At 46.2% G+C, this 27701-nt stretch overlaps 1 long non-coding RNA gene across 1 annotated transcript; it reads right to left on the bottom strand.

Moving 5' to 3' along the window:
• Positions 1-13785: 13785 nt before the first annotated feature.
• Positions 13786-16103, bottom strand: LOC147991970 (uncharacterized). Its single transcript, XR_015614902.1, has 5 exons — positions 15860-16103; positions 15518-15765; positions 14961-15277; positions 14755-14865; positions 13786-14668 (listed from the first exon to the last, which is right to left on the bottom strand). It is a non-coding gene; the product is annotated as an uncharacterized LOC147991970 (long non-coding RNA).
• Between the last annotated feature and the right edge of the window lie 11598 nt (positions 16104-27701).

Below are 27701 nucleotides of genomic sequence, written 5' to 3' on the forward strand. Positions count from 1 at the left end.
TCTGGCCGATTCTCACGGCCGTGCCGCATCTCACGACGCCACTGCATCATGTCTTGCACGCCACTTCACGTAGCTTCCTGACATCTCGCTTCTTCCTTCATGCCTTTGACTGAATTCTCATCGGACAACTCCCTAGTCTATCTAAACTACATGCAGGACTGAAATAAACATGCAGATACAGAATACATCAAGGTTATATCTAACATCGAATGCAAGGACCGGCGGTCGCGCCGTGGTCGGAGAGCCGTGGAAGGCGCGGAGACGGTGGTCGCGCCGTAGTCGGAGAGTCGTGGAAGGTGAGGGGACCAGTGGTCGCTCCGCAGTCGGAGAGCCGTCAAAGGCGAGGGGACCGGCGGTCGTGCCGGCGGAGCCCACAGGGAAGGGAAGCACAGCTCGAGATAATCCCGCGGAAAGCCGGCGGAGAAAACCAGTGGTTGGGGGTATGGCTCACGCAAGGCGGTTGTAACCTGGGAGAACGGCGGAGTAGTAGGTTGCAGGGCACCGGTCCCCTCGCCGTGGTGCGTTGGCGGTGGTTCCGTGGTTGACGTCGTCGCCCGTTCTCCTTTTTTTAGAGGCATCGCCCGTCCTGCTGCCAACGGAAGTGCAAAGGTGCGAAGTAATCGACTGATGGGCTTTGTTTTATGGGCCTTTTTATTGGTTTTTACACCGACTCAATACGAAGTGTAAGACTACCCACAGTGGGAGTAACATAGATAGTAACATCACACATATCAAGATAAAATAGATGATGTGGCAAGTAATAAATGAAGAAAGAGAAACATGTGGTAACATAGCTAGTTACTACTAGTATGAGTAACATCACATATATCAAGGCAAGATGAGTTTATAGCCTAATAAATAAAGTGTTGCATGTTACCACACATATGTTACTCCCCACTATAAAGGTAGTAACATAGGTAGTAACATGGGCATGTTACTACTCTATGTTACTACCCATTGTGGCTAGTCTAATAGTCACGTACGGAAGAAGAATGGCCGCTTCGGTTACCAGTGATGAATCGCTTCATTTGATGAAAAAGATGCTGAGGTGGCAACACTGGTAGAAAAAGGGCCTATAGTCCCGGTTCGTAAGGGCCTTTAGTACCGGTTCCTGAATCGGGACTAAAGTGTCGGTACTAATGCCCCGACCCTTTAGTCCCAGTTCAATCCAGAACCGGAACTGATGGGCCTCCACGTGGGCAGTGCGCAGAGCCCAGGAAGGAGACCCATTGGTCACGGTTGGTGGCACCAACCGGGACCAATAGGCATCCACGCGTCAGCATTTCTGTGGTTGGGGTTTTTGTTTTTTTTGAAAGGGGGGGTTGGGGGTTTTGGGGGGTTAATTTAGGTGTTTCATATATTGTGTTAGCTAGCTATAATTAATAGAGAGATGTGTCCTCTCTTACGTCCATGCTTGGTCGACGCTACGTACTATACATACGTATAGAGAGGACTAGACACGCTAGTTAGCTAGTAAGCAAACGAAGGAAACAGAAGATCGTCATGAACATATATGCATACAGAGAGAAGTGATATCGACCACCTCTCCTTCTCCGAGAGATTGGTCGAACAACAAGTTCTCGTATATCTATCCGACACTACCGGCTACATATATACAATAATTATCTCTTACAAATATAATCATACGGACTCATGGTCCACATAGTATTCTCCGTCTTCAGCGATCACTTGGTCAAGAAAGAATGCCGCCAATTCCTCTTGAATTGCTCGCATGCGAGCTGGTGCTAGGAGTTCATCCCGCTTCTGAAACATCTAATTTGAAGAAGGGGTCAATACATATATATATGAATGAATGAAACTCAATACAAATGATGGTAATAAAATAAAATTGTGAATGTTGTTATTTACGTACTTCATATTGTTCGTCAGAGTACCCGCCCCGCTCACAGGTCGTGTGGCGGATGGACTCGCAGATGTAGTATCCACAGAAATCATTCCCTTTTTCCTGCCACAACCACTTTACAAGAAATAGAGGTCAATCAAACTGATAAGCAAGAATGCTAAATGGTATTGATGAAACTAGCGCTTGAATCACTAGGAGATGCGCGGAACATGCTACTATAGTACTTACTTTCGGGTGTCTAAATTCCAGCTCCTTTGGCAGTCCCGGAACTTTTCTGGTGAATTTTCTCCAAACCCTGCCGGACAAAGAAAACAATTACTTGATATCAGGAAATGAACAAAGTTGCTGATATGGTGGATAATGATCGATTTAACTTACTTCTTGAGGATTTTAGTCATGTCCGCATACTCCTGGGGATCTTTTCGTTTAGAGTCCAAGACGGTTACTACTCCCTGCTCAAGCCTAATCTCAAGGAGAATATAGTGGAAACTGCACACGCATGCATAACTCATCAATTACATTACTATAACCTGGACTAATATATAAGGGAAACCGAATATGCACAAGACAGTAACACTCACTTGAAGTTGTAAGGAAAGAGTATTATATCTTTGTTTTCTTTTTTTTGAATGATCGTAGCAAGTCGGCCTCGGTATCTCCTGGACGATGTTCAACCTCAGTTGCATCTATGAGATATGTGTTAACGAACCCAATATCACCTATTTGTCTTTTCTTCAATTCGGCGATCTTCATTCTGCATAATATAGTGAGGATAATTATAAATACATGCAATGAAAGAGATGAGCTATATAGAGAGACTCAATGACAGAAGTAGTAGTACTTACAGACAGTAGCAGGTGATCGTTGTTTTATCGAGGGCCAATTGATTGAAAAACTGATAGAACTCCTCAAATGGAATAGGCAACAGTTCAATTCCAACGAGGTCATGCTCCGGTTTAACTCTCGCATACAAAGTACTCCTCCCCTCAGACTCTCTACAGATTTTCAAGTACCAATCATGTAATCTTTGCATCATCATTGTTAAAGATTTTTCATCTTTGACGAGAGGCTTCCCGTACTCGTATCTGTGTATCTGCACCTCCATGGTATCATAATGTACATCGTCGGGCAGGTAATCGTCAACATTGCCATAACCGGGCACCATCCTCGGATCGACGATGTCGCTAGGCACCTTGAGGGGGGGGCACGATTGCTTCGCTTGTTCGCCGAGCTGGGCAATTTGTTTCCCAGTTGCTCGTCATTCTTTCAGCCTTTGATCACTGACTGTACCTCCCGACCGCTCCGCTTCGGCCCATGTCTTTGCAATAATGCGCTCAAAGTTGCCTTTCGGCGGAGACTTGGGTGGTTTTGCCAGGGAAGCCAGAGTGCGCTTCACTTTCACCGTATCTACCTTCTCCCCCGGAGGTGGATGTCTCTTTGCTCTCAACCCTTGAAACCAGTCATCCACTTCGGTTCGGGCGATCTCGGCATTCTCCTCCGGGGTCCTCTCATATGGTAACTTCTCTGGAGTCTTCAGAGAAGGACCGAATCTGTATGTCCTCCCGCCTCTGGTTGTACTGCTAGACGCCGACCGAGCAGACAGAGCGGTTGTCTTCTTTACTTGCTTACGAGGCGGAGGAGAGGGACTACGACGCGCCAGAGCAGATGGAGCGGTGGCAGGTCTCTTCCGCCCTTGCTGACGAGGCGGAGAAGGAGGAGGCTGGCTGCTCGGGCGCGTCGGTGCAGGCGGAGAAGGAGGCGGAGTGCCGCCACGCGCCGGAGAAGGAGCCGGCCGAGGGCCCTGATCGTCACTCGCTGGAGGAGGAAGCGGTGGAGGAGGCGGAGTGCCCTGACTTGCCGGAGGAGGAGGAGGAGGCGGAGGCGTCCAGTTCGGAAGGTTGATGAGCTCCTTCCGCCATAGGCATGGAGTCTTCAGAGCAGACCCCAGCCGAGTCTCCCCTTCACCGGTAGGGTGGTCAAGCTGGAGGTCCTCAAATCCCTCCGTTATTTCATCCACCATCACCCTAGCATATCCTTCTGGAATCGGCCAGCAGTGAAAAGTTGCGCCGGGTTCAGTAGGATAAACAGAGCCAACAGCCGCCTTGACCTTCAAATTCATCTATTGCGTCATAAGGTGGCAATTTTGAGACTCCGTGATAGCATCCACGAGATAGATGGCAGGAGCCATCAAGACATGCTCCGGCTGAAGCAGCTCGGTGGAAGCCACGCTGCTTCTGCGCTGAGATGGCGGGGTAGCTTCGGGGGAGGCTTCGGCAGTACGTTTGCTGCGATTTGCTTCTCGTTCCTCTATCGCGTCTACCCTTGCTTGCAGCGCCTGCATTTGGGTCTGCTGCACTTTTTTCCTCCTCTCATGGGATTTGTAACCGCCTGCGTCCGGAAACCCAACCTTCCACGGAATGGAGCCTGGCGTGCCTCATGTCCATCTAGGGTGCTCAGGATTCCCGAGGGCCATTGTGAGCTCGTCGTTCTCTCTGTCTGGAAAGAACTTCCCTTGCTGCGCTGCTTCGATATACAGTTTAAGCTTCCTGACTGGTATGTCCATTTGATCGTTCGTCCAAATGCACTTCCCTGTTACAGGGTCCAAGGTTCCGCCAGCCCCGAAGAACCAAGTCCGGCAACGGTCTGGCCAGCTAATTGTCTCTGGTTCGATCCCTTTATGAACCAGATCATTCTTAGTCTTGGCCCACTTAGGCCGGGCTACGAGGTAGCCACCTGACCCCATGCGATGGTGAAGCATCTTCTTTGCAGCATTTTGCTTGTTTGTCGCCGACATCTTCTTACTCTTTTCCGATGTCTTGTGGGCCACAAATGCGGGCCAGTGATCTCTGATCTTCTCATATCTGCCCTTGAATTCTGGTGTCTCATTATTTTCGACAAACTTATTCAGCTCTTTCTTCCACCTCTTGAATAGTTCTGCCATCCTCTTAAGAGCAAAAGACTTGATTAATTTCTCTTTAATTGGGTTCTCTGGATTATCCTCTAGCGGTAGGGTGAAATTTGACTTCAGCTCAGTCCAAAGATCATTTTTCTGCATATCATTGACATAAGACACCTCAGGGTCTTCTGTAGCCGGCTTAAACCATTGCTGGATGCTTATCGGGATCTTGTCCCTAACCAGAACCCCGCACTGAGCAACAAATGCGCTCTTTGTCCGGAGGGGTTCAATCGGTTGGCCGTCGGGCGCGATTGCTATGATCTCAAACTTTTCATCCGAGCTCAACTTTTTCTTCGGGCCTCGTCTCTTTACCAAAGTTGTGCTCGATCCGGAGGGCTAGAAAAAAGAACAAAGACTTAATTAATATGTGTACATACCAAAACAATGAATGCATCAATCAGCTAGTCAGCACAGGCTTAACTAATATATATACCTGGCCGGACTCGGTTCGGTCACCGGAGCCGTCATCACGGTCTCCTTCTTGCACCGGCATTGGGTCACCGGAGCCGTCCTCATGTTCTTCTTCTTGCACCGGCATTAGGTCACCGTAGCCAGCTTGTTCACCCTCTCCTTCCAAACCATCGGTGTCGTTGAGAAACAACGAGACGGCATCACTTCCTTCTGCGATTATGTCCCTCAACAACGCTTCTTTTGCTTTGTCTAGGGCAGTGTCCATAGTTTCTACAAATATTTACAACATGGCAATTATTATTCAAACATGACAGATGGATATATTAGTGCCAAACGTAGAACTAGCTACCTAATCATAGTAAGCTATCGGGAGGGGGTATATATCGACAACGACGACACTACATCTATGTCCCTCGACGACCCTCGTTCCCGATAAAAAAAAGAGGAAGAAGAAGAAGAAAAAAAAGAGGAGAAGAAAGAATAGAGGAGAAGAACTCCTCTATTCTTTCTTCTCCCCTTTTTTTTCTTCTTCCTCTTCTTTTTTATCCTCTTCTTCCTCTCATGTTCGAGAGCATCGCCGAGGGGTCGGGAGGTTGCGTAGTGTCAAAGGATTCAACAAAACCATGTCTTCATCATTAGGCGAAAGTAACATGTGCATGATGGTACGAAGCTCTTCAAAGTTGTTCTGGAATGGAGTCCCAGATAGGATAATTCGCTTTTTGGTACAAAGTTCAGCAAGAGCCTTCCGAATATCGCTATTTGGAAGGCCTTTGCTGAATTCGTACCAAAAGGCGGATTATCCTATCCGGGACTCCATTCCAGAACAACTTTGCAGAACTTCGTACCAACATGCCCTGGTTACTTCCGGCTAATGATGAAGGCATGGATTTCTTCAATACTTTGACACTAGGAAACCTCTCTCGACCCCTCGGCGATCCTCGACCCCTCGAACCATCGACGACCCTGGAACCCTCGACCCCTCGGCGATCCTCTTCTTCCTCTCATGTTCGAGAGCATCGCCGAGGGGTCGGGAGGTTGCGTAGTGTCAAAGGATTCAACAAAACCATGTCTTCATCATTAGGCGAAAGTAACATGTGCATGATGGTACGAAGCTCTTCAAAGTTGTTCTGGAACGGAGTCCCAGATAGGATAATTCGCTTTTTGGTACAAAGTTCAGCAAGAGCCTTCCGAATATCGCTATTTGGAAGGCCTTTGCTGAATTCGTACCAAAAGGCGGATTATCCTATCCGGGACTCCATTCCAGAACAACTTTGCAGAACTTCGTACCAACATGCCCTGATTACTTCCGGCTAATGATGAAGGCATGGATTTCTTCAATACTTTGACACTAGGAAACCTCTCTCGACCCCTCGGCGATCCTCGACCCCTCAAACCCTCGACGACCCTGGAACCCTCGACCCCTAGATGACCCTGGAACCCTCGACCCTCGACCCTATAGAACCCTCGAACCCTCGACCCTGAAACCCTCACCCTTGACCCCTCGAACCCTTGACCCTGAAATCCTAGAGGAGAAGATCGAAGAAAAAAAGAAGAAAAAAAAGAGGAGAAGAAGAAAGGAATAGTGGAGAAGAAGAAAAAATAGAATATATTCTATTTTCTCTTCTTCTCCACTATTCCTTTCTTCTTCCCCTCTTCTTTTTCTTCTTTTTTCTTCTTCTTATTTATTTCTCCTCTTCTTCCTCTCCTCTTCTTCTTCTTATTTAGTTCTCTCGACCCCTCGTCCCCTCGACGACCCTCGTCCCTGATAATATTTTTTTTCTCCCCTCGACACCTCTCGTCCCACTCTCGACCCCTCATCATCATCTATCACCCCCCTCGTTTTCTTTTTCATATATCCATGAAGAAAAAAGAAGTCTTCCTCTTCTTATTTTCCTTTTTCCACTCCTTCCTTTTCTTCTTCTTCTTCTTCCTTCTTCCTTCTTCCTCTTTTCTTCCTTTTCCTTATTTTACTTTTTCCTCTACACTAACCTAAAATCGATATCTACTAATTAACAACCTAAATAAAAAAATGAATACATATATGAAAAAAACATCACATGAAAAAAACATCTAGCATTTCATCAAACACCTTCTATATGGACAAAAAAATTCAGAAGTTCCAAAAAATTCAGAAAAGTGGACAGCGCGTTGCTGCTGCTCCACTTCTCCTCTCCTCTACTTCTCCTCTCCTTCTGCTCTTCAATGCATCGGGGCCGGCGGCGACCATGGAGCAGGGGCGGAGCAAGGGGCGCTCGGGCGCAAGAGTGGCACTCGAGAGGGGGGCTCACTTTGAGGGGGGCGGCGACGGCTGGAGTCCGGCGACAAGGACGGCGGGCTCGGGGCGGCACGCGGTGACGGGGACGGCAGCCTCGGGGCGACACGCGGTGACGGGGACAAGGAGGAGGGCTCGGGGAGGCACGCGGCGACGGGGACGAGGGCGGCGGGCTCAGGGATGCCGGCGACGAGGACGGCGCGGGCTCAGGGAGGTGACGACGTGGTCCGGAGGGCTTGGCGGCGACGAGGACAAGGAGCAGCCTGGCGGCGTCGTCGGAGGAGAGAACGAGGAGATCGATCGAACTGAATCGAGAATTTCACAAGTGTTGGCTTATATAGCCAGAGCACTAGTCCCGGTTCGTGAAACCAACCGGGACTAATGCCCCTCTTTAGTCCCGGTTGGTGCCACCAACCGGGACCAAAGGCCAATTTTTAGCAGCCCAAAGGGCGGGAAGCGGCGGCCTTTGGTCCCGGTTGCTGGCTCCAATCGGGACTAAAGGGGGGCATTGGTACCGGTTGGTGCCACGAACCGGTACCAAAGGTGGGCATTGGTCCCGGTTCGTGCCACCAACCGGGACGAATGGCCTTGCATAGCGGCGTGGTGGTGGGAGTTTAGTCCCACCTCGCTAGTTGACAGCGCCCAACACCTGTTTATAAGCTCTGCTGCCTCCTCCCTCTCGAACTCCTCTGAACTGCAGGCCTATGGGCCTAATCTGACACTGCTTTGCCTGTGGGCCTATTGGGCCTTCTGCGGGCCTGAATCCTGGCCCATGTTGGGTTTCTAGTCGTATTCAGGCCGTGGTGGCCCAATAGGTGGCAATTTTTTTATTTGTTTTTCCAATTTTTGTTTTGTTTTTGCATTATTTATTTCCTTTTGTTTTTTGCTTTATTTTTTAATTGTTTTTGCTTTTAGGTCAGAAAAATTATAAACTTTCTGTTAGTGCCATTACTTTTCAAATTTGAATAGTTAAAATTTGAATTCTTTGAAATTTGTGTGAATCACAAGTTTGTGATTAACTTTACTATAAAAATATTTTTTTCCAGTTTTTTGTTTTGTTTTTTGCATTATTTATTTTCTTTTGTTTTTTGCTTTATTTTTTTATTCTTTTTGCTTTTAGTTTTAGAAAAAATTATATACTTTCTGTTATTGCCATTAGTTTTCAAATTTGAAAACACTTTTTTGTTTTTTGTTTTCTTTGTTGCTTTATTTATTTTATTTTGTTTCTACTTACAACAAAATACTTATTGTTGCTATTTTTATTTTTTTTCCAATTTTTTGTTTTATTTTCTGCATTATTTATTTTCTTTTGTTTTTGCTTTATTTTTTAATTCTTTTTGCTTTTAGTTTTAGAAAAATTATAAACTATCTGTTAGTGCCATTTTTTCAAATTTGAAAACACTTTTTGTTTTTTGTTTTCTTTGTTTCTTTATTTATTTTATTTTGTTTCTACTTACAACAAAATACTTATTGTTGCTATTTTTATTTTTTTCCCAGTTTTTTTGTTTTGTTTTCTGCATTATTTATTTCCTTTTGTTTTTGCTTTATTTTTTAATTCTTTTTGATTTTAGGTCAGCAAAATTATAAACTTTCTGTTAGTGCCATTAGTTTTAGAAAAATTATAAACTTTCTGTTAGTGCCATTAGTTTGCAAATTTGAATAGTTAAAATTTGAATTCTTTGAAAATTTATTATAAAGTGTTTGGAGCGCAGACTGTTCTTGTGTTCATCAACATACGGGGTCACCAAGGTAGAGTTCTGTAGAACTGTGTAGTGTGCTTGAGACCAAGAATATCCGTCCCTGCATATTATTGAGTCTCTTCCAAGAGTGCCTTTTCCAGTCAGTCTCCCCTCATACCGCGATTTAGGGAGACCTATCTTCTTAAGGCCAGGAATGAAGTCAACACAAAACCCGATAACATCCTCTGTTTGATGGCCCATGGAGATGCTTCCTTCTGGCCTAGCGCGATTACGGACATATTTCTTTAGGACTCCCATGAACCTCTCAAAGGGGAACATATTGTGTAGAAATACGGCCCCAAGATGACAATCTCGTCGACTAGATGAACTAGGACGTGTGTCATGATATTGAAGAAGGATGGTGGGAACACCAGCTCGAAACTGACAAGACATTGCGCCACATCACTCCTTAGCCTTGGTACGATTTCTGGATCGATCACCTTCTGAGAGATTGCATTGAGGAATGCACATAGCTTCACAATGGCTAATCGGACGTTTTCCGGTAGAAGCCCCTCAATGCAACCGGAAGCAGTTGCGTCATAATCACGTGGCAGTCATGAGACTTTAGGTTCTGAAACTTTTTCTCTGGCATATTTATTATTCCCTTTATATTCGACGAGAAGCCAGTCGTGACCTTCATACTGAGCAGGCATTCAAAGAAGATTTCTTTCTCTTCTTTCGTAAGAGCGTAGCTGGCAGGACCTTTATACTACTTCGGAGGCATGCCGTCTTTTTCGTGCAAATGTTGCAGGTCCTCCCGTGCCTCAGGTGTATCTTTTGTCTTCCCATACACGCCCGAGAAGCCTAGCAGGTTCACGCAAAGGTTCTTCGTCACGTGCATCACGTCGATTGAGGAGCGGACCTCTAGGTCTTTCCAGTAGGGTAGGTCCCAAAATATAGATTTCTTCTTCCACATGGGTGCGTGTCCCTCAGCGTCATTCGGAACAGCTAGTCCACCGGGACCCTTTCCAAAGATTACGTAGTGTAAATCATTGACCATAGCAAGCATGTGATCACCGGTGCGCATGGCGGGCTTCTTCTGGTGATCTGCCTCGCCTTTGAAATGCTTGCCTTTCTTTCGACATTGATGGTTGGTCGGAAGAAATCGACGATGGCCCAGGTACACATTCTTCCTGCATTTGTTCAGGTATATACTTTCAGTGTCATCTAAACAGTGCGTGCATGCGTGGTATCCTTTGTTTGTCTGTCCTGAAAGGTTACTGAGAGCGGGCCAATCGTTGATGGTCACGAACAGCAACGCCTTAAGGTTAAATTCCTCCTGTCTGTGCTCATCCCACGTACGTACACCGTTTTCATTCCACAGCTGTAAAAGTTCTTCAACTAATGGCCTTAGGTACACATCAATTTCGTTGCCGGGTTGCTTAGGGCCTTGGATGAGAACTGGCATCATAATGAACTTCCGCTTCATGCACATCCAAGGAGGAAGGTTATACATACATAGAGTCACGGGCCAGGTGCTGTGATTGCTGCTCTGCTCCCCGAAAGGATTAATGCCATCCGCGCTTAAAGCAAACCATACATTCCTTGGGTCCTTTGCAAACTCATCCCAGTACTTTCTCTCGATTTTTCTCCACTGTGACCCATCAGCGGGTGCTCTCAACTTCCCATCTTTCTTTCGGTTCTCACTGTGCCATCGCATCAACTTGGCATGCTCTTCGTTTTTGAACAGACGTTTCAACCGTGGTATTATAGGAGCATACCACATCACCTTCGCAGGAACCCTCTTCCCGGGGGGCTCGCCGTCAACATCACCAGGGTCATCTCGTCTGATCTTATACCGCAATGCACCGCATACCGGGCATGCGTTCAGATCCTTGTATGCATCGCGGTAGAGGATGCAGTCATTAGGGCATGCATGTATCTTCTCCATCTCCAATCCTAGAGGGCATACGACCTTCTTTGCTGCGTATGTACTGTCGGGCAATTCGTTATCCTTTGGAAGCTTCTTCTTCAATATTTTCAGTAGCTTCTCAAATCCTTTGTCAGCCACAGCATTCTCTGCCTTCCACTGCAGCAATTCCAGTACGGTACCGAGCTTTGTGTTGCCATCTTCGCAATTGGGGTATAACCCTTTTTTGTGATCCTCTAACATGCGATCGAACTTCAGCTTCTCCTTTTGACTTTCGCATTGCGTCCTTGCATCGACAAAGACCCGGCGGAGATCATCATCATCGGGCACATCGTCTGGTTCCTCTTGATCTTCAGCAGCTTCACCCGTTGCAGCATCATTGGGCACATCGTCTGGTTCCTCTTGATCTTCACCAGCTCCCCCCGTTGCAGCATCACCGTATTCAGGGGGCACATAGTTGTCATCGTAGTCTTCTTCTTCGCCGTCTTCCATCATAACCCTTATTTCTCCGTGCCTCGTCCAAACATTATAATGTGGCATGAAACCCTTGTAAAGCAGGTGGGAGTGAAGGATTTTCCGGTTAGAGTAAGACCTCGTATTCCCACATTCAGTGCAAGGACAACACATAAAACCATTCTGCTTGTTTGCCTCAGCCGCATCGAGAAACTCATGCACGCCCTTAATGTACTCGCGGGTGTGTCTGTCACCGTACATCCATTGCCGGTTCATCTGCGTGCATTATATATAATTAAGTGTCCAAATTAATAGAAGTTCATCATCACATTAAAACCAAAGTGCATACATAGTTCTCATCTAACAACATATAGCTCTCCAGAGCATCTAATTAATTAAACCATACATTAAAACTATGTAAAACATTTCAATGCGAAAACAAATGCGATCATAATCACAACCAAGGTAACAATTGATCCAACGGCATAATGATACCAAGCCTTAGTATGAATGGCATATTTTCTAATCTTTCTAATCTTCAAGCGCATTGCATCCATCTTGATCTTGTGATCATCGACGACATCCGCAACATGCAACTCCAATATCATCTTCTCCTCCTCAATTTTTTTATTTTTTCCTTCAACAAATTGTTTTCTTCTTCAACTAAATTTAACCTCTCGACAATAGGGTCGGTTGGCATTTCCGATTCACATACATCCTAGATAAATAAAATCTATGTCACGTTGGTCGGCATAATTTTCATAAACAATAAATGAACCAATAGTTATAAAGATAATATACATACCACATCCAAATCATAGACAGGACGAGGGCCGACGGGGGCGGATACCAAAACCATCGCACTATATAAGATGCAATAATAAATGTAAGAAAATGATACAAGTATCTATCTAAACATACAAGTAAGAATATTTTTCCTTTCAGAAAGAAGATAAGAACAAGAGGCTCACCACGGTGGTGTCGGTGATGAGATCGGCGCGGGTGATCGATGGCGGTGAAGACGGGGAAGGGGCGTGACGGACCGCTAAATCTAGACAAATCTCGAGAAAAATGGAGTTTGGAGGTCGAGCTTCGAGAGGAGAAAGCTTAAGTAGTGTGGCTCGGGCATTCCATCGAACACCTCATGTGCATAGGAGGTGAGCTAGAGCACCACAAAGCCCTCTCCCCCTCGGCCAGAAAAAACAAAGCACTGTGCTCTGCTCTTGCGCGAGGGGGTATATATAGGCACCTCATTGGTCCCGGTTGGTGACATGAGCCAGGACTAAAGGGGAGCCTTTGGTCCCGGTTCAAGCCACCAACCGGGACCAATGGTGGTGGGCCAGGAGCGAGGCCCATTGGTCCCGGTTCATCCCACCAACCGGGACTAAAAGGTCCAGATGAACCGGTGCCAATGGCCCACGTGGCCCGGCTGGCCCCCTGGGCTCACGAACCGGGACCAATGCCCACATTGGTCCCGGTTCTAGACTGAACCGGGACTAATGGGCTGACCCGGCCTGGACCAAAGCCCTGTTTTCTACTAGTGCAAGTTGCACCTCAAGAAAAGAGAGAGTGGATTGCTTATGTGGCAAGGTTGGTGAGGTGGATAGCTTGCATGCTGAGATAAATAGGATGGTGGGGATCGAAAGTGTTGTTCTGTGCTCGAGCACATGTGCCCTCGATATCTTCCCCCTTCGTTCCTCTCGAGATTGCCAACGCACACCATAGGCCCAGATATATATCAGGTATTTATATTAATAAACAGGCCGATGGCCCACGCCTCCACCACAGCGGCTCGGAATTTGATTGACGAGGTGGGCCATGAGACACCAGATTCTAGACTAACGCAGCTACCAATCGTATCCTGCAAGGTTCGTGTTCATCCCGTCTCCCCCCTCCCTGCAAAACACTAACATTCATCAGCCACCCTTCTATAAAAAAACCCCTTAAAAAAACATTCAGCAGCCATATGCAGCGACGGAGAAGATACAAACTAAGACACTCCTGCCAGAACGTGATGCATACATGATCAGATGGAGCATAAACACCGGAAGATCCAGCTGATCTCAAGCTCTGATCCTACAGCTTGGTTCACGGTACTCTCAGAGCTACCTCGAACCTGAAAACAGAGGGACAACTATTATTTCAAGATAGTCCAAACGTAGTCGACACAAGCAATCAGAAACCTATCTCTGCTGATAGTACGCACAGCTTCGAGTTCGCATCAGGCTCTGTTATGGTCGATCCAGATCCAGATAGCTTTGAAGGAGCCACGCCAATTTGCTCCCATGCAATTGCTGGAGGTGAGACAAACTCCAGCGGCTACTCTGCTCCCGTTTATGTAAGACAGCCTCTGCCTTTCATGCTCTAGTGTTTCGAAATTCAAATCAGATGGAAACATCGAGAGCGCGCAACCTGCGGCATGCTTACACTTACCAGCAATGCAACCTCCCGAGTTACTGCCATTAAATATTATGCACCAATGAACAAGCAACACTAGAGACACAATCGTCCCCAACAGCCAGGATGAAAAACTGAACCACAATGGATGCATTTGCATGAACTGTTGCATATTGCTCAGCAGTGCACACGCACCAAGACTATAAATTTAGGATTACATATTCAGAAAACTTACAATTACAAGACTGTATAAATTCAATGTCACATATTCAGAAAACTTAGTATTACCTAAGAATTCAATTATGTATAAATTTAGAGTTGCGCTCATCAAATTTAGAGTTACACTTCAACGAAAATTCAGAAACAGTACTAGCATGTAAAAGTCTTTCCTTGGATAGTCATAATCCTAGGAAATCCTGAGAACATGGATTCACAAACCATAATGGGTTTTATCAAACATGGAATCAGGATAAGTTCAGAATTACAACGTCAAAAATGATGACGGACACACTAGTCCGACAAACATTTTTTGGTCCCATATACTAAGGAAGCACACAGTGAAATGCGTAAAACTGAATGGATTCTTGTGAGCATAGTCCCTCTGATATTGTGTAAGGTGAGCAGGCAGAATATACCTTGCATCTCTGGTCCACCTATTAACTATGTGCTTCTGTGGAATTTCTTTTATCCTGATGAAATCGAGCACCTGAATGCAACCAAAAAACAAGATGTTCAGCATATTTAGATTATGTGATACCTCACATATATTCAATTGTAGCACATTCAGACTACCTTCAGGACATGGCTACGTAACAATCCCATGTGAGCAAACTGACCACACTCGCATTCAAAGTTTCAAACTCGTCACCTCCAGGACCTTGTGTTCTCAACACCAGCTTCACCCTGCAACATGTTATCAATTAAAAACATTAGAAGTAGTCCGGAACCAAACTGAAATTATTGATCAGAAACCACCAGAAGCAAATTTTACTACTCACCGAGCACCCACACACTATCTCCTGGATGCACTTTGTCCTCTCGGCATTTAGCCGGCTCTTCCCATACCAGATGCCAAACCCCTTCTCCCATGAGTACAGATTGTAGAAGTTGTACACCTCTCCCTAAGAGTTGAAAGTAGGACCAAGAACCGGTGTGATCACGTTTTCAGCTAGGTTCTCTGCGAGCATCTGGCTGCCTTCTCGAACGCACTGATACGATTTGGGCACGGTGTTCTGCTAGGAGCGGCGGCACCAATCCTAAGCCCGCAAAACAGCTACATATAGCATCAATTTTACAAATGCAGAGAGCAGTCAACCTGCAAACACAGGCACATATGGCATGAATTTTCTGAATGCAGAGAGGAATCAGCCTGCAAACATGAATTTTCTGAATGCACAGAGCAATCAGCCTGCAAACACAAGCACATACAGCATGAATTTCCACAATGCAGTGAGTAATCAGCACTTGTTCTAACTGTACAATTTCTTCAGTCATGTCTAGGTTTGTTTCCTAAATCCCTGAATATCTGATGGGATGCAGCTTGTTCTTCACTAACCTCGTGTTCCATCCCGGCGCTTGGGGATTCACCTTCATCGTTGACAGCTCTGGCGGCAGCGGCGAGCTCTCCCTTTTGTCGGCTGCCGCCTCCTTCGCCGAGAAGATTTGTGCTTTGCCCCTGTCCGCCATCCGATGTTGCGCCGCCTCGCGCTCCGCCTGATGTGCCACCTCAAAATCCGTCACCGTAGGGCCATTCACAACCACAGGGGCAGGCACAAAGTCTTCCCTAGCTCAAGCAGAGTGGATCTGAAACTTGGAAAAAAAAGCCACCCTCTGCATCAGCTAAGCCAGAGGCCTAAAAATGGAGATGGCATCGCCAGAAAAGCAGAGATCCAAGTACCTGCCGATCGTCTGCATCAGAAACACCATGGTCCGTGGCCGTCGGCGCTCCTGGCCTCTATCCTGCAGTCCCCGGCTTCCAAATGATCCACGCGCTGGGCGAGAAAACTCTCGCTCCTGCAACCAGTACACGGGGAGTGAACTTCCCGAGCCATGGATCAGATGGCGCCGCCGATTCTGATCCACGGCTCACCTCGCCGACGGCGGGCGGCCATCTACCACCCAGCACAGCCGCGTACGTATTCCCCAACAGTATTCATTTTCTAGCACACCGCAACCCCACGTATAAAAAAATGGCTCCGATCTATACGCGCTAACCGACGACCTCGATATCGAGCGCATCTGAGCTCGCGCTCAGTTACTCCGCGTCCAGTGGGGATCAACTTCTCTTATATATATATATAGGATTTGTGTACTGAAGTATGTACTTCAATTTAAGTACTTCGATTGAATTCAAGTGTTGTTATTAATGATTTAGTGAGTTAACTGAATTTTTCACAGGTAACTATACTTTTGATAGTTAACTGGATTTTTCACAGTTAACTGAATTTTTCAAAGTTAACTAAATTTGTCCACAATTAACTGTACTTGTGACAATTAACTGAACTTTCACAGTTAACTGAACTTATGACATTTTCACAGTTAACTGAATTGTGTACTTAAGTATGTACTTCAATGTGAACTCAGTGCACAAAGTTAACTCAAATTTTGTTTAAATGTCAGAAGATAACTGAATTTGTCTCGGTGCACAAAATTAACTGAAATTTTGTGCACTGACAGTAGTTAATTGAATTTGATTCATTTCACAGAAGTTAACTGAATATGTGCACCAGTTAAACTAGCATGCTATGTACCATATGGACCATACTCATTGCTCCTATCTATTTTGGGAAATTGGTTGCAGCACATTGTTGCATATGGACCCTACTCATGGCATCTCATGTTGTATCAATAGACCACATGCAGAAATTCACATTCATAACTGACCACAACATTCATAACTAACTAACTACATCATTGGATAGCATAGCATCATAGTTCAACATCATAGTTTAGCATCATACTTAACAGCACCCGTACAAATAACTTATATGCTCTACATATATGAGCACACCTAACAACATTGCCAAAATATTTATAACTTATATGCTGCACTATACCAGCATACCTAAGGTCTTCTTCAGCTCCTGCTTCTTCATGGACAGCATCCTCCTTCAGCTTCAGTTCTCCTTCAACAGCTTCAGCCGCTCGGAGCGGTGCACCACCCCATCTGCAGGCCTCTTGTTGCTTGTATTCTTCTTCTTCTTCCTGCCTGCCCCTTCTTCCTGCACACGCACCTCGTCCGCCTCGTTTGCCTCCTCTTGCCTGACGACGACGAAGTCGGGCACATCCGACAGCGCGTCCACGTCGATGGGGAGGTTCACAGCCGGTGCTGCGATCTGCACCTCATCCGGCTCGTCGTCAGAGAGGACGATGACGTCCACCTCCCACTCTTAAGACGACTCGGTCTCCGGGTCGTAGCCAGAGTCCACGTCAGACTCGAGGTGCGCGTGCTCCGAGTCCGAGGACGAATCCGTGTCGGAGACGTCATCGGGAAGGAGGAGGTCAGGCTGGAACCTGTCCCAGTATGCCGTGGTGATTGGCGCTGGGATGGAAAGGACGACATCGCTGATCCGACTGCTGCGGCGGCTCGTTGGCGGACCGGTACATCCACCAGCGCGCGCGCTGCCCAGGATCATCGGACCGCGTCTCCCCCATGGCGAACCGCAGGATCTTCGCCGGATGGACGCCGACGATGCCATACGGGCCGGTGGGAGTCAGCAATCGCAGAAGTGCAGGCGCGGGCGAATGGTCACGTGAGCTAGCTGTGGGGGAGGTGCGCCCGGGTGCAAGACATTAGGGATGCGCTGGAGCTAATTAGCTACTCTGCCTATCATTAATTAGTTCAAAACTAATTATTCTAGTAGATCGAGTATTCGGTAATGTTCTTTTGCTGGCTTCTTTATTTTGAACAAGTGTAATGCCGAATATATTGTATACACATGAACTGATATCCCTATATATAATGAAATTAGAGTGTTATGTTAATCATATAGAATGTTAGCACTAGTAGAAAACAGGGCTTTGGTCCAGGCCGGGTCAACCCATTAGTCCCGGTTCAGTCTAGAACCGGGACCAATGTGGGCATTGGTCCCGGTTCGTGAGCCCAGGGGGCCAGCCGGGCCACGTGGGCCATTGGCACCGGTTCATCTGGACCTTTTAGTCCCGGTTGGTGGGATGAACCGGGACCAATGGGCCTCGCTCCTGGCCCACCACCATTGGTCCCGGTTGGTGGCTTGAACCGGGACCAAAGGCTCCCCTTTAGTCCTGGCTCATGTCACCAACCGGGACCAATGAGGTGCCTATATATACCCCTTGCTCGCGAGTAGAGCACCCCAGTGCTCTGTTTTTCTCTGGCCGAGGGGGAGAGGGCTTGGTGGTGCTCTAGCTCACCTCCTATGCACACAAGGTGTTCGATGGAATGCCCGAGCCACACTACTTCAGCTTTCTCCTCTCCAAGCTCGACCTCCAAGCTCCATTTTCCATAATATTTGTCTAGGTTTAGCGGTCCGTCACGCCCCGTCCCCGTCTTCACCGCCGTCGATCCCCCGCGCCGAGCTCATCACCGGCACCACCGTGGTGAGCCTCTTGTTCTTATCTTCTTTCTGAAAGGAAAAATATTCTTACTTGTATGTTTACATAGATACTTGTATTATTTTCTTACTTTTATTATTGCATCTTATAGAGTGCGATGGTTTTGGTATCCGGCCCCGTCGGCCCTCGTCCTGTCTATGATTCGGATGTGGTATATATATTATCTTTATAACTATTGGTTCATTTATTGTTTATGAAAATTATGCCGACCAACGTGACATAGATTTTATTTATGTAGGATGTATGTGAATCGGAAATGCCAACCGACCCTATTGTCGAGAGGTTAAATTTAGTTGAAGAAGAAAACAATTTGTTGAAGGAAAAAATAAAAAAATTGAGGAGGAGAAGATGATATTGGAGTTGCATGTTGCGGATGTCGTCGATGATCACAAGATCAAGATGGATGCAATGCGCTTGAAGATTAGAAAGATTAGAAAATATGCCATTCATACTGAGGCTTGGTATCATTATGCCGTTGGATCAATTGTTACCTTGGTTGTGATTATGATCGCATTTGTTTTCGCATTGAAATGTTTTACATAGTTTCAATGTATGGTTTAATTAATTAGATGCTCTGGAGAGCTATATGTTGTTAGATGAGAACTATGTATACACTTTGGTTTTAATGTGATGATGAACTTCTATTAATTTGGACACTTAATTATATATAATGCACGCAGATGAACCGGCAATGGATGTACGGTGACAGACACACCTGCGAGTACATTAAGGGCGTGCATGAGTTTCTCGATGCGGCTGAGGCAAACAAGCAGAATGGTTTTATGTGTTGTCCATGCACTGAATGTGGGAATACGAGGTATTACTCTAAACGGAAAATCCTTCACTCCCACCTGCTTTACAAGGGTTTCATGCCACACTATAATGTTTGGACGAGGCACGGAGAAATAGGGGTTATGATGGAAGACGGCGAAGAAGAAGAGTACGATGACAACTATGTGCCCCCTGAATACGGTGATGCTGCAACGGGGGGAGCTGGTGAAGATCAAGAGGAACCAGACGATGTGCCCAATGATGCTGCAACGGGTGAAGCTGCTGAAGATCAAGAGGAACCAGACGATGTGCCCGATGATGATGATCTCCGCCGGGTCATTGTCAATGCAAGGACGCAATGCGAAAGTCAAAAGGAGAAGTTGAAGTTCGATTGCATGTTAGAGGATCACAAAAATGAGTTATACCCCAATTGCGAAGATGGCAACACAAAGCTCGGTACCGTACTGGAATTGCTCCAGTGGAAGGCAGAGAATGCTGTGGCTGACAAAGGATTTGAGAAGTAACTGAAAATATTGAAGAAGAAGCTTCCAAACAATAACGAATTGCCCGACAGTACATACGCAGCAAAGAAGGTCGTATGCCCTCTAGGATTGGAGGTGGAGAAGATACATGCATGCCCTAATGACTGCATCCTCTACTACGGTGCATACAAGGATCTGAATGCATGCCCGGTATGCGGTGCATTGTGGTATAAGATCAGACGAGATGACCCTGGTGATGTTGACGGCGAGCCCCCCAGGAAGAGGGTTCCTGCGAAGGTGATGTGGTATGCTCCTATAATACCACGGTTGAAACGTCTGTTCAGAAACGAAGAGCATGCCAAGTTCATGCGATGGCACAGTGAGAGATGGGAAGTTGAGAGCACCCGCTGACGGGTCGCAGTGGAGAAAAATCGAGAGAAAGTACTGGGATGAGTTTTCAAAGGACCCAAGGAATGTATGGTTTGCTTTAAGCACGGATGGCATTAATCCTTTCGGGGAGCAGAGCAGCAATCACAGCACCTGGCCCGTGACTCTATGTATGTATAACCTTCCTCCTTGGATGTGCATGAAGCGGAAGTTCATTATGATGCCAGTTCTCATCCAAGGCCCTAAGCAACCCGGCAACGAAATTGATGTGTACCTAAGGCCATTAGTTAAAGAACTTTTACAACTATGGAATGGAAACGGTGTACGTACGTGGGATGAGCACAGACATGAGGAATTTAACCTTAAGGCGTTGCTGTTCGTGACCATTAACGATTGGCCCGCTCTCAGTAACCTTTCAGAACAGAGAAACAAAGGATACCACGCATGCACGCACTGTTTAGATGACACTGGAAGTATATACCTGGACAAATGCAGGAAGAATGTGTACCTGGGCCATCGTCGATTTCTTACGACCAACCATCAATGTCGAAAGAAAGGCAAGCATTTCAAAGGCGAGGCAGATCACCGAAAGAAGCCCGCCATGCGTACCGGTGATCATGTACTTGCTATGGTCAATGATTTACACTACGTAATCTTTGGAAAGGGTCCCGGTGGACTAGCTATTCCAAATGACGCTGAGGGACACGCACCCATGTGGAAGAAGAAATCTATATTTTGGGACCTACCCTACTGGAAAGACCTAGAGGTCCGCTCCTCGATCGATGTGATGCACGTGACGAAGAACCTTTGCGTGAACCTACTAGGCTTCTTGGGCGTGTATGGGAAGACAAAAGATACACCTGAGGCACGGGAGGACCTGCAACGTTTGCACGAAAAAGACGGCATGCCTCCGAAGCAGTATAAAGGTCCTGCCAGCTATGCTCTTAGAAAAGAAGAGAAAGAAATCTTCTTTGAATGCCTGCTCGGTATGAAGGTCACGACTGGCTTCTTGTCGAATATAAAGGGAATAATAAATATGCCAGAGAAAAAGTTTCAGAACCTAAAGTCTCATGACTGCCACGTGATTATGACGCAACTGCTTCCGGTTGCATTGAGGGGGCTTCTACCGGAAAACGTCCGATTAGCCATTGTGAAGCTATGTGCATTCCTCAATGCAATCTCTCAGAAGGTGATCGATCCAGAAATGGTACCAAGGCTAAGGAGTGATGTGGCGCAATGTCTTGTCAGTTTCGAGCTGGTGTTCCCACCATCCTTCTTCAATATCATGACGCGCGTCCTAGTTCATCTAGTCGACGAGATTGTCATCCTGGGGCCCGTATTTCTACATAATATGTTCCCCTTTGAGAGGTTTATGGGAGTCCTAAAGAAATATGTCCGTAACCGCGCTAGGCCAGAAGGAAGCATCTCCATGGGCCATCAAGCAGAGGATGTTATCGGGTTTTGTGTTGACTTCATTTCTGGCCTTAAGAAGATAGGTCTCCCTAAATCGCGGTATGAGGGGAGACTGACTGGAAAAGGCACTCTTGGAAGAGACTCAATAATATGCAGGGACGGATATTCTTGGTCTCAAGCACACTACACAGTTCTACAGAACTCTACCTTGGTGACCCCGTATGTCGATGAACAAAAGAACAGTCTGCACTCCAAACACCCGGAGCAGTGCGACGACTGGATTACATGTGAACACATCAGGACTTTCAGCAGTTGGTTGGAAACCCGTCTCAGAGGTGACAACACTGTTTGTGATGAGTTGTACTTGTTGTCCAGGGGACCATCTTTGACTTTATTGACTTACAAAGGATACGAGATAAATGGGAATACATTTTACACCATCGCCCAAGATCAAAAGAGCACCAACCAAAACAGCGGTGTCCGCTTTGATGCAGCAACCGAGAGCGGAAATGACACATATTATGGTTACATAGTGGACATATGAGAACTTGACTACGGACCTGATTTTAAGGTCCCTTTGTTTAAGTGCAAATGGGTCAATCTGTTAGGCGGCGGGGTACAGGTAGACCCACAGTACGGAATGACAACAGTGGATCTGAAAAATCTTGGGTACACTGACGAACCGTTCCTCCTAGCCAATGATGTGGCACAGGTTATCTATGTGAAGGACATGTCTACCAAACTGAGAAAAGGAAAGATAAGGAAGCGAATACATCATATGATGAGCCAAAGCGCCACATAGTTCTTTCAGGAAAAAGGGACATCCTGGGAGTGGACGGCAAGACAGACATGTCTGAAGATTATGAAAAGTTTCATGAAATTCCTCCCTTCAATGTCAAGGCTAACCCAAGCATCCTGATAAACAATGAAGATTATCCATGGTTACGGCGCAATAAGCAAATGACACAAGCGAAGAAAAAGTGAAGACTTTCTCCCACAACTATTATGATGATACCATGCCAATTTTGTAACACACGAACATGCTACCATTGTCCGTTTTGTACATGCACATGCTATGTGGGTGAAATTATGATACCATGCCAACTTTCAACTTTTTCAGAGTTCATTTGAAATGCTTTCATGTCTTATGGTTCGGCCCTCGTAATACCATGACCATTAGTCCCTGGCCCATGCCAACTTTCAACTTTCTAAAACTAATGGCACTAACAGAAAGTTTATAATTTTGCTCCTCGCCCCTGGCCCATGACCATTAGTCCCAGTTTGTGCCACAAACCGGGACTAAAGGGTTGGTCCTCGTTGCGGGCAGAGTTTAGTCCCACCTCGCCAACCGAAGGGGGCTCACACCGGTTTATAAGCCCTTCCCTCTCTGCCTTGTTGAGCTCCTCTCAAAGTGAAAATAGATGCCCTAATAGAGAAAAGTTTAACCTAAATTCATAGTGAATTTCTCTGAAATTCATAGAAATTTACTAGGAATTTAGGTTGAATTTTCTCTATAAGCACACCTATTCTCATTTTTTAGTAAGTTAATCACAAACTTGTGATTCAAACAATTTTCAAAGAATTCAAATTTTAACTATTCAAATTTGAAAACTAATGGCAATAACAAAAAGTTTATAATTTTTCTAAAACTAATGGCACTAACAGAAAGTTTATAATTTTGCTAACCTAAAAGAAAACAGAATTAAAAATTAAAGCAAAAAACAAAAGAAAATAAATAATGCAAAAAACAAATCAAAAAAACAGGAAAAAAACTATTTTTATAGTAAAGTTAATCACAAAATAAAATAAATAAAGCAACAAAGAAAACAAAAAAACTAAAAAAGTGTTTTCAAATTTGAAAACTAATGGCACTAACAGAAAGTTTATAATTTTTTTAAAACTAAAAGCAAAAAGAATAAAAAAATAAAGCAAAAAACAAAAAAAATAATGCAGAAAACAAAACAAAAAAACTGGAAAAAAATTGCAACACTATGTATTTTGTTGTAAGTAGAAACAAAATAAAATAAATAAAGCAACAAAGAAAACAAAAAACAAAAAAAGTGTTTTCAAATTTGAAAACTAATGGCATTAACAAAAAAAATTATAATTTTTTCTAATCTAAAAGCATAAAGAATTAAAAAATAAAGCAAAAAACAAAAGAAAATATATAAAGCAACAAAAAAACAGAAAAATGCCACCTACTGGGCCCCCACGGCCTGAATACGACTAGAAACCCATCCAAGGGCCAGGATTCAGGCCCGCAGGAGGCCCAATAGGCCTACAGGCATAGCAGTGACAATTAGGCCCGTAAGCCTGCAATGGAGAGGAGCTCAAGAGGGGTGCGGCAGTGGGGCTTATAAACCACTGCGCACCCCTCTCAACTAGCGAGGTGGGACTAAACTTTCGACGCAGCAGCCGCACAAGGCCTTTGGTCCCGGTTGGTGGCACCAACCGGGAGGGGCATTGGTCACGGTTCGTGGCACAAACCGTGACCAATGCCCCTCTTTAGTCCCGGTTGGTGCCACCAACCGAGACCAAAGGCCGCCGCTTCCCGCCCTTTGGGCTGCTGAAAAGAGGCCTTTGGTCTCGGTTGGTGGCACCAACCGGGACTAAAGGTGGCATTAGTCCCGGTTGGTTTCACGAACCGGGACCAATGCTCTTGCTATATATACAGCACTTAGCAGTTTTCGACCAAATCACCCACTTCTCCCCCGACGCCCCTGCTCCTCCTCGTCGCCGTCACCGCCCGACGCCCCTGCTCCTCCTCGTCGCCATAGCCACCGACGCCGTCAGGCTGCTCGCCTTCGCCGTCGCTGCCACCACCGACGTCGTCAGGCTGATCGCCTTCGCCGTCGCCGCCGCCCCCTGTGAGCACAGCCCCTACCGTCCCGCGCCCCTGCGCCCCTGTCCTACGCGGCCGCCGCGCCGCCGCCCCTGCCCTGCGCTGGCGCCGCCCGCCGCCCAGCCGCCACTGCCCTGTCAGGCCGGCGCCACCCCCCCGATCTGTTTTTTCATGTATATATGGTGTTTTTTTCAGATTATATTTATATGTGTGAGTATATGATTGTATGTATATATGTTCTCTGTGTATATATATGTTCATGTATATATGCAAAAGATAGATGCTTGTTATATACATATATGCTTGTTTTTTATAGAATATGATGTTTTTTTCATAGATGATCCCATATATGATGTATGCACGAATGTGGATGAAATATAATGTTTTTTTGTTCATAGAACATGATGTTTTTTAATTCACAGATTTTTTTTGTTCATGATCAGGCGGGACGTTGAGGAATAATAGATGTATTTTTGTAGAATTTTCTATCGTGCATAGACGGATTTTAGACCACGGGAGCACCCCCTCCCTATCGTTGCAAAATTTGCTAAGTGATATTAAGAAAGGAAGGAAAAGAAGGATAGGAAAGAAGAAATAAGAAGAGGAAAGAAAGAACAAGAGGAGAGGAAGAAAAGGAGAAATAAATAAGAAGAAGAAAAAGGAAGAAAAAGAAGAGGAGAAGAAGAAAGGAATATTGGAGAAGAAGAGAAAATAGAATCGGGAACTAGGGTAGAGGGTCGAGGGTTCGAGGGTTCTATAGGGTCGAGGGATCGAGGGTCGAGGGTTCCAGGGTCGTCTAGGGGTCGAGGGTTCGAGGGGTCTAGGGCGCCGAGGGGTCGAGGGTCGTCGAACATGAGAGGAAGAAGAGGATAAAAAAAAGAAGAGGAATAAGAAAAAAAAAGAGGAGAAGAAAGAATAGAGGAGAAGATCTCCTCTATTCTTTCTTCTCCTATTTTTTTTCTTCTTCTTCCTCTTTTTTTATCGGGAACGAGGGTCGTCGAGGGTCGCTGAACGGTAGAGGAGAAACCCTAAATAGAAAGTATCGTTGGTGTGAGATACATGTACCGTCGGTGTCGGACACTACATCCACGTCCCACAAGTGGCGCGGGCTTCGACGCCCACGTCACTTGTGGGACGTGGATGTAGTGTCCGACACCGACGGCCACATGTATCTCACACCCACAATACTTGCTATTTAGGGTTTCCTCTACCGTTCGGCGACCCTGACCCTCGACGACCCTCGTTCCCGATAAAATAAAGAGGAAGAAGAAGAAAAAAAAGAGAAGAAGAGAAAAAAAAGAGGAACGAGGGTTGTCGAGGGTCAGGGTTTCCTCTACCGCTCGGTGACCCTCGACGACCCTCGTTCCCGATAAAAAAAAGAGGAAGAAGAAGAAAAAAAGAGGAGAAGAAAGAATAGAGGAGTTCTAACTCCTCTATTCTTTCTTCTCCTCTTTTTTTTCTTCTTCCTCTTTTTTTTATCCTTGAAGCGTTGTCGAGGCCACCCCAAACCCTAGAGAAACAGCGTCGAGGCCACCCCAAACCCTAGAGAAGCAGCGTCGAGGCCACTAATTAATATTAGTTCTACGTTTGCCACTAATATATCCATCTGTCATGTTTGAATAATAATTGCCATGTTGTCAATATTTGTAGAAACTATGGACACCGCCCGAGACGAAGTACAAGAAGAGTTGTTGGGGGACATAATCGCACGAGGAAGTGATGCCGTCTGCTCGTTGTTTCTCAACGACACCGATGGTCTAGAAGCAGCTGGCTATGATTATGATGGCTCCGGTGACCTAATGCCGGTGCAAGAAGGAGACCGTGAGGACGGCTCCGGTGACCCAATGCCGGTGCAAGAAGGAGACCGTGATGACGTCTCCGGTGACCGAACCGAGTCCGGCCAGGTATATACATTAGTTAAGCTTCTGCTGACTACCTAATTGATGCATTCATTGTTTTGGTATGTACACATATTAATTAAGTCTTTGTTCTTTTTTCTAGCCCTCCGGATCGAGCACAACTTCGGTAAAGAGACAAGGCCCGAAGAAAAAGTTGAGCTCGGATGAAAAGTTTGAGATCATAGCAATCGCACCCGACGGCCAATCGATTGAACCCCTCCGGACAAAGAGCGCATTTGTTGCTCAGTGCGGGGTTTTGGTTAGGGACAAGATCCCGATCAGCATCCAGCAATGGTTTAAGCCGGCTACAGAAGACCCTGAGGTGTCTTATGTCAATGATATGCAGAAAAATGATCTTTGGACTGAGCTGAAGTCAAATTTCACCCTACCGCTAGAGGATAATCCAGAGAAGCCAGTTAAAGAGCAATTAATCAAGTCTTTTGCTCTTAAGAGGATGGCAGAACTATTCAGGAGGTGGAAGAAAGATCTGAATAAGTTTGTCGAAAATAATGAGACACCAGAATTCAAGGGCAGATATGAGAAGATCAGAGATCACTGGCCTGCATTTGTGGCCCACAAGACATCGGAAAGAGTAAGAAGATGTCGGCGACAAACAAGCAAAATGCTGCGAAGAAGAAGTATCACCATCGCACGGGGTCAGGTGGCTACCTCGTAGCCCGGCCTAAGTGGGCCAAGACTGAGAATGATCTGGTTGATAAAGGGATCGAACCAGAGACAATTAACTGGCCAGACCGTTGCCGGACTTGGTTCTTCGGGGCTGGCGGAACCTTGGACCCTGTAACAGGGAAGTGCATTTGGACGAACGATCAAATGGACATGCCAGTCAGGAAGCTTCAGCAGTATATCGAAGCAGCGCAGCAAGGGACGTTCTTTCCAGACAGAGAGAACGACGAGCTCACAATGGCCCTTGGGAATCCTGAGCACCCTGGACGGACATGAGGCACGCCAGGCTCCATTCCGTGGAAGGTTGGGTTTCCGGACGCAGGCGGTTACAAATCCCATGAGAGGAGGAAAAAAGTGCAGCAGACCCAAATACAGGCACTGCAAGCAAGGGTACAAGCGATAGAGGAACGAGAAGCAAATCGCAGCAAACGTACTGCCGAAGCTTCCCCCGAAGCTACCCCGCCATCTCAGCGGAGAAGCAGCGTGGCTTCCACCGAGCTGCTTCAGCCGGAGCATGCCTTGACGGCTCCTGCCAGCTATCCCGTGGATGCTATCACGGAGTCTCAAAATTGCCACCTTATGACGCAATGGATGAATTTGAAGGTCAAGGCGGCTGTTGGCTCTGTTTATCCTACTGAACCCGGCGCAACTTTTCACTGCCGGCTGATTCCA

This window comes from Triticum urartu, chromosome 1A (assembly GCF_056163025.1).
Source record: "Triticum urartu cultivar PI428250 chromosome 1A, HENAU_Tu73, whole genome shotgun sequence".
Classification (NCBI taxonomy): Eukaryota; Viridiplantae; Streptophyta; class Magnoliopsida; order Poales; family Poaceae; genus Triticum; species Triticum urartu.